Source organism: Sciurus vulgaris (assembly GCF_902686455.1).
Source record: "Sciurus vulgaris genome assembly, chromosome: 6".
Taxonomy (NCBI): domain Eukaryota; kingdom Metazoa; phylum Chordata; class Mammalia; order Rodentia; family Sciuridae; genus Sciurus; species Sciurus vulgaris.
Window position 1 is genome coordinate 82,799,078 of NC_136466.1, and position 17,646 is coordinate 82,816,723.

Genomic DNA, 17,646 nt, shown 5'->3' on the forward strand with positions numbered 1-17,646 from the left:
TATATATATATATATGTGTATATATATATATATATACACACACACTATTTATATATAATTTATGCATTAGAAAAAATACAACTTGAGCATCAAAATGAATCCATAGTTTTCAGAGACTTTCATCATAAAGAATCTAAAAGTTTATAATTGTTATTGTTTGGTTTGGGTTTCACTTTGGTTTTTCACTTATTTTACCTTTTCAGAATGCTATTTTAAGATATTAATGATTTTTCAATATAGGTGAAGGTCATATATGTATCTATTCATTATACTACTCTTAGAACTTTTCTGGGTACTAGGAAACTCTCATAATATTATTTTTATTGAGCCTTTATGCCATTTGCTTACATTGTTCTTCCCTACCTACTCTACTCATTTAACTTCAATGATCATGGAAACCACATATCATTGGCTAAGCCAAGTGAACACCCACACAGAACCAGGACCTCTCCATCCATAATTGTACTATATGCTGCACTACTACAATGCTACCTGTCACATTTCTTCATAAGTATTCATGCTCAAGACCATCTCTTCCGTTACCAAGGGTATTCACTGCAGGTATGTAACAGAATCATATGAAGAACTTTTTTTTTTTTTTTTTTTTTTAATTTATTTTTTATTGTAAACAAATGGGATACATGTTGTTTCTCTGTTTGTACATGGCGTAAAGGCATACCATTTGTGTAATCATAAATTTACATAGAGTAATGTTGTTTGATTCATTCTGTTATTTTTTCCCTTCCCCCCACCCCTCCCACCCCTCTTTACCCTCTATACAGTAGTTCCTTCCTCCATACTTTCTCCCCTCCCTAACCCTAACTCTAACCCTAACACTAACCCTTCCCTCCCCCCCATTATGTGTCATCCTCCACTTATTAGCGATATCATTCGTCCTTTGGCTTTTTGAGATTGGCTTATCTCACTTAGCATGATATTCTCCAATTTCATCCATTGCCTGCAAATGTCATAATTTTATCATTCTTTATGGCTGAGTAATATTCCATTGTATATATATACCACAGTTTCTTATCCATTCATCAATTGAAGGGCATCTAGGTTGGTTCCATAGTCTGGCTATTGTGAATTGAGCAGCTATGAACATTGATGTGGCTGTATCTCTGTAGTATGCTGATTTTAAGTCCTTTGGGTATAGGCCAAGGAGTGGGATAGCTAGGTCAAATGGAGGGTCCATTCCAAGTTTTCTAAGGAATCTCCACACTGCTTTCCAGAGTGGCTGCACTAATTTGCAGCCCCACCAGCAATGTATGAGTGTACCTTTCTCCCCACATCCTCGCCAACACCTGTTGTTGCTCGTATTCTTGATAATCGCCATTCTAATTGGGGTGAGATGTAATCTTAGGGTGGTTTTGATTTGCATTTCTCTTATTACTAGAGATGTTGAGCATTTTTCCATATGTTTGTTGATTGCTTGTAGATCTTCTTCTGTGAAGTGTCTATTCATTTCCTTAGTCTCATATGAAGAACTTTGAGGTATTAATGTAATTTCCCACTCAGTCTTAGGAACAGATAAGAATTTTTTTTTTTTTTTTTCTCTTTTGAGATAGTGCCTTGCTATCTTTCCCAGGCTGGCCTTAAATTCCTGGGCTGAAGGGATTCTCCTGCCTCAACTAACCAAATACCTGGAAAACCAGGTGTGTGCCTCAGATTCCAGCAAAGATTCTATATTTTTAAATGTCCTCAGATAATTCCAATACTCATCTGTTGTTAAGAGTAACTGCACTACAATTTGAACTCACCATTCTCAAAGAGATTTTCTTATGTAATTACAACTTGTGATTGTTCCAAATTCAGTACACAGTAGGCATTGGCAGTGTTCAGGTAAGTGTATTATAGCAAATACCAGTCAATAGAATGAAGACAGAAATATGTGGGGAGGTACAGATTGACGGGAAGCAGTCTGTAGGTTGCCACTAACAATGCATGAAAACCTTCATGGACCTGTTCTTCAAACACGGTTTGGCTGCAGGGGCAGGAATATTGTGGATGGTCATTGTTTCTGGATGCAAAAACTGCTTCATACCATCAGAAATGGAATCTAGTCATTAAAAGGAAATATTTCCTTCCTTTTCTTTCCTTCCTCTTGGAAGTCATTTATCTAAGAGTTGATGTTTCTGATGCTCCAGAATAAATGTACACTTTCTGTTAATAAATAACTTAATTGCATTCAAATATTGTCAGGTGGTTCTAAGAATATTTCTATGAAATTTTTTTAAGTACACTTAATTTTATCTCATTTTATTTTAATTATTTTTTTTAGGTATTAAATATATTTTTATTGATTTTTTTCCCAATTACAGGTCATTATAGTGACTTCATGGACAATGCTTCAGTTTATGGTTCTACACACTCAAGCCTACATTATTGAACCTCCAAATTTTACGATTTTGAAGTATTCTAGGAAGGAAATGGTAATAATTCACAATTATTATTTATTTGAATTCTGCCAGCTAGAGGTACATTCATCGACACTTGCCTGCTCTTCGAGCTACCCTTCTGGCATAAATTTCCAGTCATCTAAATGTTTGCAGGATCTTCAAAATTAATCTAAAAGCACTTTAGAGGAGAGTGTAACATGGATTTTTGTTTTTTATTAGTGTTTTTAGCCCTTTAAGGGGTTCTTTTCAAGCATGCACCATGGTGGGGCTCTAAGTAGCTACAATAGAAGACAGCTTCTTTTTATGCCTTTTGAAAATTTACTGGTACTTTTTAGCTATACATGACAGCAGAATCTATTTTGATATAATTATATAAGCATGAAATATATCTTATTCTAGTTAGAGTCCCATTCTTATGAATGTACATGATGGTGAGATTCACTGTGGTATATTCACATATATACATGGGAAAATGATGTCAAATTTATTCCACTGTCTTTCCTTTTCCTGTCACCTCTCCCTTTTCCTCCATTCCCCATTGTTTAATCAACTGCACTTCTGTTCTTCCCCTGGCCCCTTCTTATTGTGAGTTAGCTTTCACATATCAGAGAAAACATCTCATTTAAAAATTATGTCCCATATCTCTTTCCTCTGTAAAATTACGTTAATTTTGTCTTTCTTGACACAGTTCCTTCAAAGTTTTCTGGATACTATAAAGAAGTGCCTCATCCCACATAATTCAGATACATGCATTAATCATGAAGCATTGGGTTCTCTGAGTAATGAGTTACTAATTGAACTAAAGTATATGAAAAGCATACCTGTCCCCCAGGCCAGGCTTCGGTGACTGAAGCATGGGTGAGCATCTCAGCATCATTGCCTCCAGGGGACTCTTCCCTCCCTTCCTTTTCATTTGCCATTAATTATTCATATACAGAAAAATATTCTTTCTCTCCTGATATTCCCTTCTTTTTATGTGAAAAGAAATTGGCAATTTTAGAAAGTAACAGAAACTTGACTTTTTGGAGTCAATTTCAGTATGTAATAATAATTAATATATTAATTCTTTGTGAAAAGTGAACACTGTAAAGGCAAGGACATTGTTGAAATAATCTCCATACTCCCAATTCATAGAATAATGCCAGGTAGATAATAGGAAACATGACAATATTTGTCCAAAAAAGTCAGTGAATTAAAGGAATTAGATATACTTTACCTGAAGTAAGGTACAGCAAATGTAGGTTGGTCTTCCTATGTTATACATTATATTAATTATTTGGCTTAAAAGCCTAGGTTTAAAAGAATAACATAATCCAGAGTAACATAGGTTTAAGTTCAAAAAGCTACAGTCAACCACAGTGGTAAAACTTGGAACTATCAGTTGATGCTCCTCCTGCTTTCTGAAGTCTGAGTTAAGTGCCCTTGAAAATAATCAAAAGAAAAGAGGATGCGGAGTAATATGAAGCTTCTATCCAGTAAGTAAACAATAAAGAAGCAAAGAAAATCACATGACCATTCTGAAGTGGAAGTAGTACCCTTTAGGAGATAGAAAATGTATTATTTCCCACTATTGTCAATTTTATAAAATCTGGGTTTAGTTTCCTATCATCAAAGACCCAGAAATCTGAAAATGTATTTCCAAAATTATTCAAAACTTAGAAAAAAAAATCATTACAGATATTATAAACCCCTGATCCGGTGTCTTTTTAAGATTTTTGCTGGATACAAGATCATTTATAGAGAAATACACCTTGACTAGCATGTCATACAGAGGTCTCAATGCCTTTAATGTTGCTATTAATATCTGGGAAAACTCAGAGCCTCCTACTTATTCTCTCTCATTGTTTGCACCTGATGTCAACTTAGTCAGAATGATTTGTTTAAAATATGTAATTTAGTGGGCACCTCAAGAAGTAATGCAGAATGTATAAACCTGGCCTGCCTAATTTCAAGTGAAATACAAGAGAGAAATGCATATTAATGTAAAGTGACTATAAATCAAAAGCTATTTCATTTTCTAGGGTAGTATAAAAGCCAACCCTGTTTGAAACCATAATTCAGCTGTCATAATCTTTTAGATATACCACTGACCTTCCTTGGAAGTTACTGCCACACAGAAGTGAATGGATCAGAAGCAGCAACATGAAATGACACGGCATTACTGTGAGCCAGGTACTTGAAGGTAATTTAGCTCAACTTGAGCCAGTCCTTAACCACAAGTCACACTTTGCTGGATACGAATTCTTCCTCCTATACATGTGCATACATTGACATAAAACACATTCACTATGTAGACTATACAAAGAGATTCATTGTACATTCTACGCCTGTGTTTACACATTTTTTCAATCAATATTGAACTTGATGCTCCAATGTTTTCAAGAAACAGCTGAAAGATTTTGTGTTGTAATTCCTGAAGCCACATTGTCTGATTAACTTAAGAATGTATATTTTCCCTTGGTGTTTTACATTTATTATTAATAAATAGCAGTAGCTGACATGATTGCTTGGCTGCCTGCCTCTCCAAAATGAATTATTCTATTAAAGTTGTGACTTTCAATGTTAAGCCTGAGGTAGGAAAAGGGCTTGAATCTGAAATCATGTTATCTGCAATGCTTAATGGTACAAAGGATCAAAACAGTTCTTTTGCTAGCAAGGTTGGAGAACAATCTGCCTTTGCAATTTATGGGAACTTTTAAGCTAGAAGGAAATGGTTGATGTTTGTTAGACTCCATTTGCAATTTGTTAATCTAAAGAAGAAGAAAAAAATCCTGAAATGACTACTACAGAAAACTGCCACTAAGCTCTATCTTCCAAGACTCACTGACAAAATTTGGTTCTTTTTCAGACTCCTACATAGGTGCATAGATTAACTGAATTCCATACCATCACAGTTAGTGGCAAATATGAAGATGGTTCCCTGCCACATACACACACACACACACACACAAATGTTGCTATGAAGAAAAGTAATAACTGGCAGCATATTTTCTTTAATCCAGAGGTAATTATACAATTAGACTCTTATACAGTCTCATTTTTCCAAAGGGTATCTATATTTTGAAGTCCCCCCCAAAGTCCTGTTTCCACGTAATAGATGTCCTCTGAACCCCATTCCTTTATCTTTGACATCCATGTCTTATTTAACATCACCAAAGAAATGTCAAAAGGCAACTTACACTCAGCAGATCCAAACACTGAACTTATTTATTTTCCTATTAGCCCTTCTAGCTCATTTAGTCAGTCAATCAGTCACCTGTCAATTATCAAATGTTTATTCAGTCGCCAGTATGTGCTTGGCATTGTTTTAGGGATTCAGATAAAACTGAAAACAAATGTCTTCAATGGGCGTTTATATGCTAGTGAGGTTATACAAACCAGAAAAAGATAAAATATAAAAGATATTGTCAAATTCCCAAAACAAATAGAGAGGGAAATAGGGAGGGGAAGTAATTTTGATTAAGAGTGCCAACTCATAAAATCTGATCCTCCTGTGTTTTTTGCCTTAGAGAATGTCACCAATACACACTCAACTGCCAATCAGAAGACAAAGGTTGAATTTGATGTTGCAATTGCTCTGTATCCACAGTAACTCTCCAATTCATTCAGTTGTTTCCTTCCCACTGCTATGACATTAGGTCAATCTGACATTATCTCTTGCCAAAGTAATTAAAAGACCTCCAACAGGTACTCCTAGCGCTAGTCTTGCACAGCTTGAATCCATTTTTTATACTGCAGCCAGAGAGCTCTTACTAAAACTTAATCTAAAGGGCTGCTCAGATTTCCCATGGACAAAATCCAAATGAGTTATGATCCTCTCTAGTCCCTTCTCCATCACCATCACTCTTTATTTCAAATTGTACCCTAAAGCCATATATTGAACCACTGACAACTCTACCTCTTCCTCTTGTTTGGGTCTCTACACGTGCTGCTTCCTTCCTCTGAAATGTTTTTCTTCCTCTTCCTCTCTTTTCCCTTATTCCCACTTATATATATATATATTTTTTTTTCCTTCCAATTGGTTAGATTCTTCTATTTTTTCAATTCAGACATTACATTTTGCTGGAAGTCATCCCCGAGGTCTGCTGCAACTGAGTCCTGGGACTTCTGATAGTACACTCTGCATACTCCTATCAGACATCTTACAATATTATATTCAAACACAATCTCTTATGTGATGGGTTGATACTTTATTATATTGACTTTGTATTTTCTTCCACCTATCTTTTATTCAACAGGTTGTTGGCCTTGGAAACGTTGCTTCAGGAAAAGAGAGATTATGAAGAGTAAATGAAGAGGATTTTAGATTTAGGTAAATGACTAGGTTCCAAACATGAAGGAAAATAGATTTCCCCACAATTACAAAGAAACTGTTCTGTCATAGGAACAGAGAAGGGGTTGAAAATAGAAGTCTGTTGGTCCAAGAGCAAAGGCAAACTAGGATTGGCTCCTAGAGTAGAGTCTGGGCTCTGTTAACAGTGTGGTGCATCTCTGCACATGAATCCATGCAACAGTTTTCAAAGATTTCTTGATCTCAAAAATGACATGTAGGTTACTAAAATGCCAATGGACCTGAAGCAGCCAAGTTGGTCAAACTGGTGGTTGACTCCTGTGCATGCTGAAGTTCTGGGATTTAAGATTCATGCCATCATGAAGAGAGAGATCTCTTCACACTTAAGATTCTAAACTTTTTGGTACAACTGAGGAGGAAAGGGTCCTCAAAAGGACCAAAGCTAACTATAGGAGATGACTATTGTCCTACTCAAAATTCATCTACTCCCTCACCTTATTAACAATAATCTGTTTTCTACAAGATGCAATGTATCTAATAAAAAAATCCTCTGATCTCTAGAATCCCTCATGGCTAAGAGCAGGTAATGTAACCAACTCAGCTGCCAAGCAAATTTTGCCCTTTGCCTTTCCTTATTTCTTGTTTGTAAGTTTATTGGTGACATGGAAAGCTGTGTTCATCATTGTTTTATCCCTAAAATAGTATATGTTGCTCAGTGATCATTTAATTACTTTGATTCAATGAACTAATAAATACATAAGAGAACATTGCTTTCCACATTATGTAAATAATTATTATTTTGAGTGCCAAGTTTCTCAAAGCATCTAAGATTTAAAAACAAGGTATTGTGCCCATCTAAAACTAAAAATATATATATTTTAAAAAATTAAAAATAAAAAGTCACATCTTTTTTAGGAGTAAGGATCAATGTATTAATAAAGTTCAATGTTATTTTTAAATAAATGACACTAAAACATCAAAAGTAATAATTTTTTTTTTGTTTTTTTTTTTGTTAAAACTACCTCAAATCATCTTTGGTACAATGCTATGATAACTTTTTCTTTGCTCTCAGTAAAATAAGCCCCTAAAATTGTCAGACTGCTGGTTTCCTTGTGAAACATAAAGTATAAGTCAAGATAGGAGAGTTTATGTAAGGGTAATAAGCAACATCCAACTCTCAGGAGTGGCTACTCACATTTATTCCTAGCTCATTCTAGGTCTATTGCCAATTCAGGTGGTTCTCCAGAGCTACTCTTCTTCCAAAGTTTCTCAGTATCCGAGGCTACTTTAATCTTTGGCATTCTTATGTCAACACAGGCCTTCATAGTCTTTTCAGAGGAAAGAACATGATAAAAGATTTCATGTCAGCCGTCAAATGTTCTGCCATAACAGGGACCCTTATCATTGCCTCCCAATATGCATTGATAGAGCTGGTCACTCACATGAGTCACCTAGTTGCAGAGATATGAGGAAGTATATTCTTCCCATGATCCCAGAGGGAAAAGAGAAATACACATCATGATCCTTTGCAGTCTCTACCATACCTCAGCAATTTTTAGGAAAAATGCACCCATTTCCCCTTAAGTTAGAGGTTTTCGATCTTTTGGTTCCAGTATCTCTTTTTACTCTTAAGTAAGAAAGTTTTAGTTGATATTGATTTTATCTACTAGTATTTAATCATATCCAAAACTAAAACTGAGAATATTTTAAAATATTTATTAATATTAATAATAATATTCATTAATTTATTTAAGGGAACAGTAATAAATTCATCATACATTAATACAAATAGCATGTTTTTCAATTAAAAAATAGGTATTTGGAGGTGATACAAAAATAATAATTAGATAAATGGCATTATTTTATATTTTATATTTTCCAGAAATTTCATTAGTACCTTTTGTACATGGATGGCAGTTGTATTAGTCAGGTTTTGTTTTTTTTTTTTTTTTTTTTTTTTTTTCTTTTTCTTTACTTCTTTGACTGAAAGACCTTAAAATAGAAATTAGAGGAGGAATTGTTTATTTTTGGACTCATGGTTTCAAAGGTCTCAGTTCATGGAAGGCCAGCTTCATTCCTTGGGGCTCAAGGTTAGGCCCAATATCATGGTGGAAGAGTGTGGTGAAGGAAAGCTGCTGGGGACATTACACCAGGAAGCAGAGAGAGCTAAGCTTAACTTACAAAATATATACTCCAAGAGCACACTACCTGGGACCCACAAACTCCAGCCACACCCTAACTACCTTCAGTTACCACCCAGTTAATCCCTATCAGGGAATTAATTCACTGACTGGGTTAAGGTTCTAATAACCTAATCATTTCACCTCTAAACTGTCTTGCATTTTCTCACACATGAGCTTTTGGGGAATACTGAAAATCTAAACTGTAACAGCAGCTACATTCACATGTAGTTTTGGCATTCAATCTAGTACGATATCATACTTTAAGCCCTAGGAAAACTGCATTGTGTGGTCCAGAGAGAAAGAATGTGAAAAAGGCAAATAACTTTTTAGTATGATTATGAAAATAGTTCTGAACTCAATAAATCTCTGGAAGTGTTAGCAACCATCCCTCACTACTATGCGAACCTCTACCTAAATACAACTAGTCAACCATGCAATAGCATTGCCAAATGCACAAAGTCAAATTGTTTACCACCTATAATGCCTTCTATTTTTCTTTACTTTTTCTCTGAAAACTTATTAGGAGAACCTATTGTGTTTTGATTGAAAGTATTCAGTACCTCAAACAGGGGATAAACTTGCCTGCTGGTTTTTCCTGAAACGATCTGTGAAGAATGTGTCTATTATCTTAAATAATAGTATTGTTTTTGTCTTCTGGTGTGCCTTTTCAACTTTCTTAGTGAATCCATCTGTCATTTTCTGATCAGCAGCTGAATAGGCACATTGCTTTCATGTCCTCCTTAATCCATTTTCTCTATCCTCAGGACTCTAAAACTCATAGTATGAGGGTCTTAATTCTGAGCACACTCTTTCTTCCTACCTGTGGGGTTTATTATCCCCCTTTTTGGGGGATAGTCCTTTAATTTAAATCCTTTTGTCAGTAGGACTCATGAATTCTCCAAAGTGGCATGATACTTCTTCCCTTTTTTTCTAAAGCAGCAAATACTCATTAACTCCTATATGTAAAAACTCCTATACATATAGATTTTTGTCTTTATTCAAACACAATTTGAATTATATGTTCTTAGTGATATAAAAGTTATCAAAACAATATGCTGGAATGTGATAAAAAGGACAAAAGAAAAATGTTCCAATCTGAGACATTAAAGGAAAACTACTTTTGTCATCTGGCACCTGTTCACAAATATGAAAATATTGTGTATCATCAAAGGAGATGAGCACCATGGATTCTAGTGGTATCAGTCTTTCAGAGATCTAATTTCTCTAAGAATCCAAGAAATGGCTGCTCACTTTCTTACTCTAAGAAAAAAAAAGGCTCACCTCAAAAAGTTTCCATAGTCTGTTTTGTTGTCCATTTACCAAGAAGTTTACAATTAAAGAACTTTCTTTACTTCTAAGATTAGTAAAAGTTCAAGTGCCTCACAGGTGTAATAAAATGAAAACAAGCAAGCCCTTCCAGCTAGAATAAACTGGACTCTTTGCTTCTTCACTCTAAACCTACATTACCCACCATGGATTATTCTTAAATATGAAAAAGCATATAGCTGGTAAATGGAAATAGATTATTTTGTTTTAATTATTTATTTATTTATTAGATGTGAAATGGAAAAGTATGAATTGAGTGTTTATTATGTGCTGAACTCACACTAAAGTCTTGACCTTCATTAATCCCCACAAACATACTCTGGTGTGCTGACCTCATGAGACAGAAGAGGAAGTGGAAGACAAAGAAAGGATATGACTCCAACCAGGAAGGAGCTCTACTCACATCTACCTTGATTCAAGTGCACTGTCCCCAAATGTGATGCAATTAGTCCAGCATCTCCAGTTCAAAACTGACCAGGACTTGTACCACCACCTCTGAGTTAACCTTCTGGAGGGGAGCTTGTATGTCACATTAATGAATCAACAAAAAACTCAATTTGGAGCATCCTGCCAGCAGGGGAAGGTAGAGTCTACCATGTGTGTGGGTAGGGGGCATAAGAGGCCCTTCTTTACTAGTTTGTGTAATCAGTTTCCATACAAACTAAAAGGCGTTACAAGTTCCCTACCCTTGTCTTGGACCTCAGCATCTCATTCTGTAAAACAGGATGAACAGAGGTCCTTGGCGTCTAGAAATTTTTCCCATTTCCCAGCAGGTAAATTCGTATCTTCTCTCTGCCTGAATACCTAGGACTAGTGAAACAAAGCTGGGCTCTGGACCATCCTGGGACTGGTAAAGAGCCCTGGTAAGCCCCAGGTCACTGACCAAACTTCAGTGTCTGACTTTTCACCCTCTACCACACCCTACATGATATTTGGATGCAAGGACCCAAACCTGGAAAGGAACCTGAACAAGTGTGGCAAGTGTGTAAGTAGAAGCCCTGGAGATAAGGTCCAATAAGCAAGAGAAAATGAGGCTCAAAAGTCCTGAGGTAAAGGCCACAACCTTTTCCACATCCTTTGTTTAGGCAACGATGACTAGTCATTGTTTTCAGCTTCTGAGCTCTGTTCTGGTATCCTGGTATGAGGGGTGCCTTGTCTTACCCTGACATGGTCATAAAAGAATGTTACTGCTTTGAGAATAAAGTTGTACCTTATTTCAATTTCAAAATATTTTATGGTATTGTATGATTTTGGTCAATGTGGCCCAAACTCTGATGTTCATGAAGCCAGCCAGCAGCCAATACAATATATGCTGTGACTGATGTGACTGAAACTGTTGGTGAGGATGCTGCCATGTAGGTGCACATGACTCACAGAATGTCCTCAAATGATCCTGCTGTCTTGGTCCAGGATGAAGTGCCTCAGCATTCACCAACTTTCCCTTAAACAGAGATCACCCCTGCTTACAATCTCAGTTCAGATCCTGACTCTACCCTCTCATTGGCTATGTGAACTTGTACAAGTTTTGTGAATCTGTCTGTGACATAATATAGACAAAATTCTGAATATGTGACATATTCAGAATGACATAATATTTGGGATGTGGTAAGTGCTCAGCATGTTACCTCATTATTATAACTATTTTTAAATTTCCAATTATTTTCTGTGTGATCATATTGGTCACTTCATGCCACCATAACAAAATATCATATACTGTGTGACTTAAAAAAAGAAATGAATTTTCTCACAGTTTTGGAGACTGCAAGTCTGAGACTCATGGTGCCAGTCAAATCCAGTTCTTCTGAAGGCTTCTTCTTGGCTTTCAGACATCTACCTTCTCAGTTGTTTCCTAGAGTGGTAGAGAGACATCTCTCTCTCTTCTTTGTGTTAGTCTTTTTGTACTGTTATAACCAGTAATTCATAAAGAATAGAAAATTTTTCTTACAGTTCTGAAGACTGATAAATCTGAGTTCAAGGCATATCAAGTTCAAGGTCAGTGTCTAGTGAGGGCTACTGTCTGCTTCCAATATGGTACCTTGTTGCTGCATCCTCCAAAGGGAAATCTGTTTCCTCACATAGTACAAGGAATGGAAGGGATGAACTTGCCCCTGAAGATTCACCAGGAATGGCATCTTAGCCTAACCTGGGTAAAGAAACAAGTTCACTGAGAGGAGAAACCTGCACCTGTTTCCACAGGTGCTTTAGTACACATTCATAATAGTCTTAGACTGGCAGTCCCAGCAGATATTCTGACAGCAGCACAGTAAATGCCTGGACCAGACTGGGGTAGGAGAAAAGCTTCCACCATTGAGGGAGACACCATTAAAGATCAATCCCAGAAAATAACTCTACTCAACCCATCTCTAACAGACCCCCAAACCCTCTTAAGGATAGGTATGGCCCAGCCTCCCTCTACAAACTCTTCCAAGTCTACCTGGGAGACAGCCAAAACCCTAAGCTGCATTGAAGAATGAAATGTGGACTCACATGGCCTCTGTTCAGACATTGGCTTCCACCTTGATTCTATTCTCGTTTATTTCTCCTGTAGACTTCATTTTCTTCAACCAAGAGAAGAATAATTTACCTTTCATACTCATTGACCTCTAGTATTCTATGATTCAAATCAGCGTCTAATTAATTCATCTATGTATCAAATCTCATGATGTGTTTCTTTCCCACTATGTTTATCACATGCCCTATGGACTCTATACAAATACTAATTATCAATTAATTATCTATACAAGTACAATTATCAATTAGCATCTGAAATTCAGAATGAACTCTAAACCAATCTCACAATACAGTTCCATAAAAGAAAGAATAAAGTATACTAGAAAATCCTACAAAATAATTATCCACTTTTACTCTTACCAAGTAATATAAGTAAATTGAATATTTTAATTTTTAATTAAAATATTAATCATATAAAATCATTTAAAACTTCAGGACCTGAAGTTCTATGATTACTATCCCAAAACATTATGGTTTATTGAGTTAGTTGCATGTAACAGGCAAAAATTTAAATTTTGAGATGCATGAATGTTGAGTCTTTTCTATCAAATATTAATTTTCAACCAAAGTTTTTCTCCTACTGAAACACTTAAAAATGCAGTAGTAGAAGAAAAACATTTACCATGGAAATCTTACATTGTAAATCTAAGATCCAAAATGCATACCTGGTTTTTCATAATACCTGGTGACCTCTTTGGATCAACACAGCTCCCCCCACTTTGTAGTTGGGGACCTAGAAAGGGGTTCTCCTCACTTGTAGTTCTCCAAATAAATGATAGAATTTTCTGAGAATACAACATACTGAGATAGGAAGGGACTGGTTGGAACAGCCCAAAATCTAGTCTTCCCTAAAAATAAGATGTCCTTCAATTTAGTCCTTCTGCTGTGGATACTGACAGAAAGGACTTGACTTGCCTCAGACTTTCCTAAGACTTGGGGGAGCAGGTCATGATGACTCCTAGGCTTCTGTTATCCTGTTGTCCTATGTATAAAGAATAAATCCACATCATATAATTTTTGTGAATGAAGGACAGGGTGTTCTGTCTTGCTGGACTCGGGCAAGTTGGTAACTAGGACCTGGCAAAAATTGTTTTCTGATGGTTTACTCACCAAAAAGTCTAAAAGAATCTCCTAGCATTATAGGTAAGGAGAGCAAACATGCAAGAAAATAATCCAACAATTTAGTGTTTTAGCATCTTTTGAATTAAAAAAAATAAATCCCTGTCTGACCCTCACTTCTGTCATCTTCAGAACTGTAATAGTATGCAAGTGACTCAGACTCAATCTTTGCAAGCAAAAGTGTCCTTATCTGTATGGAGTTCTCATAAGGATGGTTGAAATGACTTAGTGCTTGTAAAGTACCTGACATAGTTTAGGAATGCCAAAAATAATCGTCAATATCTTCCATTTCACTACATTATAAGGCTGATATGAATTTGAGGTCTAACTTATACAAAGGAGCAATTTAAAATACCCAAAATTTCTGGAAATTTTATTTTGGATTTTTCATTAATACATATTCACTGAGATCACTATAGAGAAATCGAATCACTCAAATAAAGAGAATGAAAAGAATCAAAGTTCTGACCTTCACTTTGCTGACTAGACTAGTTTGAATGAAAGAAAAGGGACCTTAAAACACAGTTTTACTAGTTTTAACCACAAGATTTATAAATATGATTTATAAAGGATAAAGCTAGTATAAACTCAAGATAAGTTTTAACAAGCTTTACAAATTCAATTCTTGATAAACTCTAAACTTTATGCAATCTCAATTTTAACAAAAATAACAGCATAAATGTTGGTACCTATAATGTCATTTACTATAGTCTCAATGAAATAGCAATACTTACTACACTTTATTTTCATATGGAGAAGTGAAATGTACTACTAAAAATAATGGAAGTCAGATAGAAGGGATTAGGCATACAAATGAACACAGTACCTTTTGAACCAGTTATGGAGGTAAAATGACTGACAGCTTTTATCAAAACTATTGCAAATGGTTTCAGAGGAATTGAATGAAAAGGTTCAAGCCCCTATTGCTTATGGAAATGGCTCAAACAGGCAGGAATAAGTGTGTACAAGGCAGGTATGGCCAGGAGGAAGTACTGCGAAGGGGGTGTCAAAATGATCAAGTTGTGTTGCCTTTGCCCTGGAAACAATCTCATATTTTAACTGAAAACTGAGAAATAAATCTAAAAGAATGAACTTACTAAATAAATGGCTCAAGAAACAAATCTAACATCTTCAAACTAAAAGCTTGAAGAAGGTTGCCCATGAAATAATAGGAAGTTTTCATTTGGAAAAATAAAATAGATTTGAATATTCCTCTACATATAATTAACTCCACATAATAAATGCAACGACGTCTTCTTCTACTACATACATACACTTATAATAAAATCCCCATTGGGATTATTTTTCTTAGGAAAGATTTCTTTAATCATAACTCTAACATATTTCTAAGTCTACATTTATAGATACAGGAATTATTCTGGTAACATCTCTATCTGGCAATATTGTATGTTACTTTCAAGCCATCCATATCTGTAAACACTTCCACATCCACATTTGTGGGAATTGAAATTATTGTTCTAATATCTTCAGTTAGTAAATGTCCCTATATCATTTTCTAGTCTGTAACCCATCTCAGCAATAAGACAATGACCATGAAAACTTTTCTAAGCTTCCTGCATTCTGTCCATGAAGGCGGCCCCTCCCCAAAGAAATTCATTTGAAGAGTGGTGACAAAGTATGATTGTGCTCATTGTTTGACTTAAATCAAATCATTTCTGACACAGTTCAAATCCTTAGGAACCTATCTATGGCCAATTCAAACAAATAAACACTCAAATAAGAAAAGTAGAATGAAGTCCTGCTGTTATACATTTCCCTTAATAGTTGCTTTGCTGATGTATCTGAGAAGAGTGTTTGAAAGGACAGTATGTATTTTCCTGTGATGTCAAAATGTCAATTCAAAATCCATCTGTTTTAGCAGAAAAATAATACTTTGTCATAAATCTGAGCTAACAGCCCATATTCTGCCTGGCACCCAGAGGAGATTGAGAAAATCCTCTATTGTCCTAGCACAATATTAGTTATTATTTATAAGGCCTTATGGAAAAAAAAATAGTTGTCTGACATTTGTATGGTTTTCATAGAAGAAATATTTCCCTTTTCCAACAGTGTTTAAAACATACCCAGGCAGCTATAGGTATGGTTATTTACCTTGATATGGAATTATTTTTCTAAAGATTGTCATTTTAAAGAAATGATGCTAAATATTGATAAAGTTTGGTTGGTTCCACAGTTTCCACACTAAAAAGCTAGAGAAAACCAGGAGTAAAATAAAACTTTTCTCCCACTGTGCTATAAACACATTTCATTCAAACCTGGTGTGAATGTCCTTTGAATCTGTAGTTCACAGAATTTTAAGACTAGAAGCATATCAAAGCTAAGATTACTAAATTAGTACCAATTTAGTACAATTTAATGTTATGTAATCTTGTATAAGGAAACACAAGCTGAGACTCTTTTATTTATTTAATGGCATTTATAGCTGTCTTGTTGTCTTTATTGTTTCACTTTTGCAGGTACAGCAAGCATCTCTTCAAAATAGCATAAGGTTTCTGGCTAAAATGAGGAAAAAGACCCTAAGGAGGCCACTTGGTGGTCTAGTGGAGACTCATATTTCAAAAAACCACAAAACTTAATGAGCTAACCAAGGAGACCAATTTGCTTTTAATAAATGAAAATTGTGTATTTCTTGCTATAACATTTCATCTGAGGTGCAATAAAAATATGACTAATAATTCTTTTAAAAAAAATTTTATAAATGAAAATAAATGTAATACAAAGAAGGCTAGGACAGTAAAGGATGGAGTCATAACTTCTCAAACTGAAAAATAATCCTCTCCCCAAGGTGTAATAAAATAATTTTCAATAACTAAGCATCTCTAGAAAGGTCAGTCTCATCAGAACCCCCACCTTCACTTGTAAAATCAAGTATCCAATGATATCATTTATTAATTCACTTGCTCAATTTCCAAGTATTAATAAGCTCCATGTGTCAGGCCTGTGCTACACACTGGGGCTGTGTCACTGAATAAAACAGTAGTCTCTGGACCACGGAAGCCTGCAGTCTATGAGGGAAGACTGACATTGTATATACACGCATATTTATTTCTGAATTTCTATTTCAATTGTGGTAAGTACTGTAAGGGAGCAATCCAGGAAAAAAGGGAGATATTTCACAAGGAACTTGATGTTGATCTAGTTGGCTATTGGAAGGGAGAATCCTCTAGACAGAATAACTGAGAAGTCCTTGCTGTGGCAAAGAGCAGGTCAAGTTTAAGAGACCAAAAAGAATATGTGGTTAAAAGAGTCATGGGGCAAGATAGGGCTGAAGAGATGGTAGGGAGCCATTGGGTGATTCTTTCTGACCGTGTGAAGGATTGGGAACTTTATTCTGAGAATGAGAAAATGTACCTCAAGATTGTCAGAAGGGGAGTCTCATGATTAGATTATTCCTGAGGTTGATTCGTACTCCAAAATTCTACAAAAACATACTTTTTCTTATTATTTAAAATCAAAGTAAGTAAGGTTGGCACCATTTGTCATACACACAAAACTCAGATTGATAATTTGAAACTTTATTGTTACATTGTCCAACTTAATTTAACTCATTAACTTCCTCAATTGCCAACTATTGCAAATATAATATAGTCTTTGCAACTGAAGGTAGATCAAGTCATGTTTAAGTTTTGATCTCTGTTTACAATTCAGTCAGTTCAGGTTGATCTTTGGGATTCTTCCACCATTCCAGCTCTCATCTACTTTCCCTTTCCTTTCTTCCAGGACTTATTCTATATTCTCAAAGATTATTCATATTGTTGAGCATCCAACCTAGCACTCTGCATTGTCCATGTCGCAT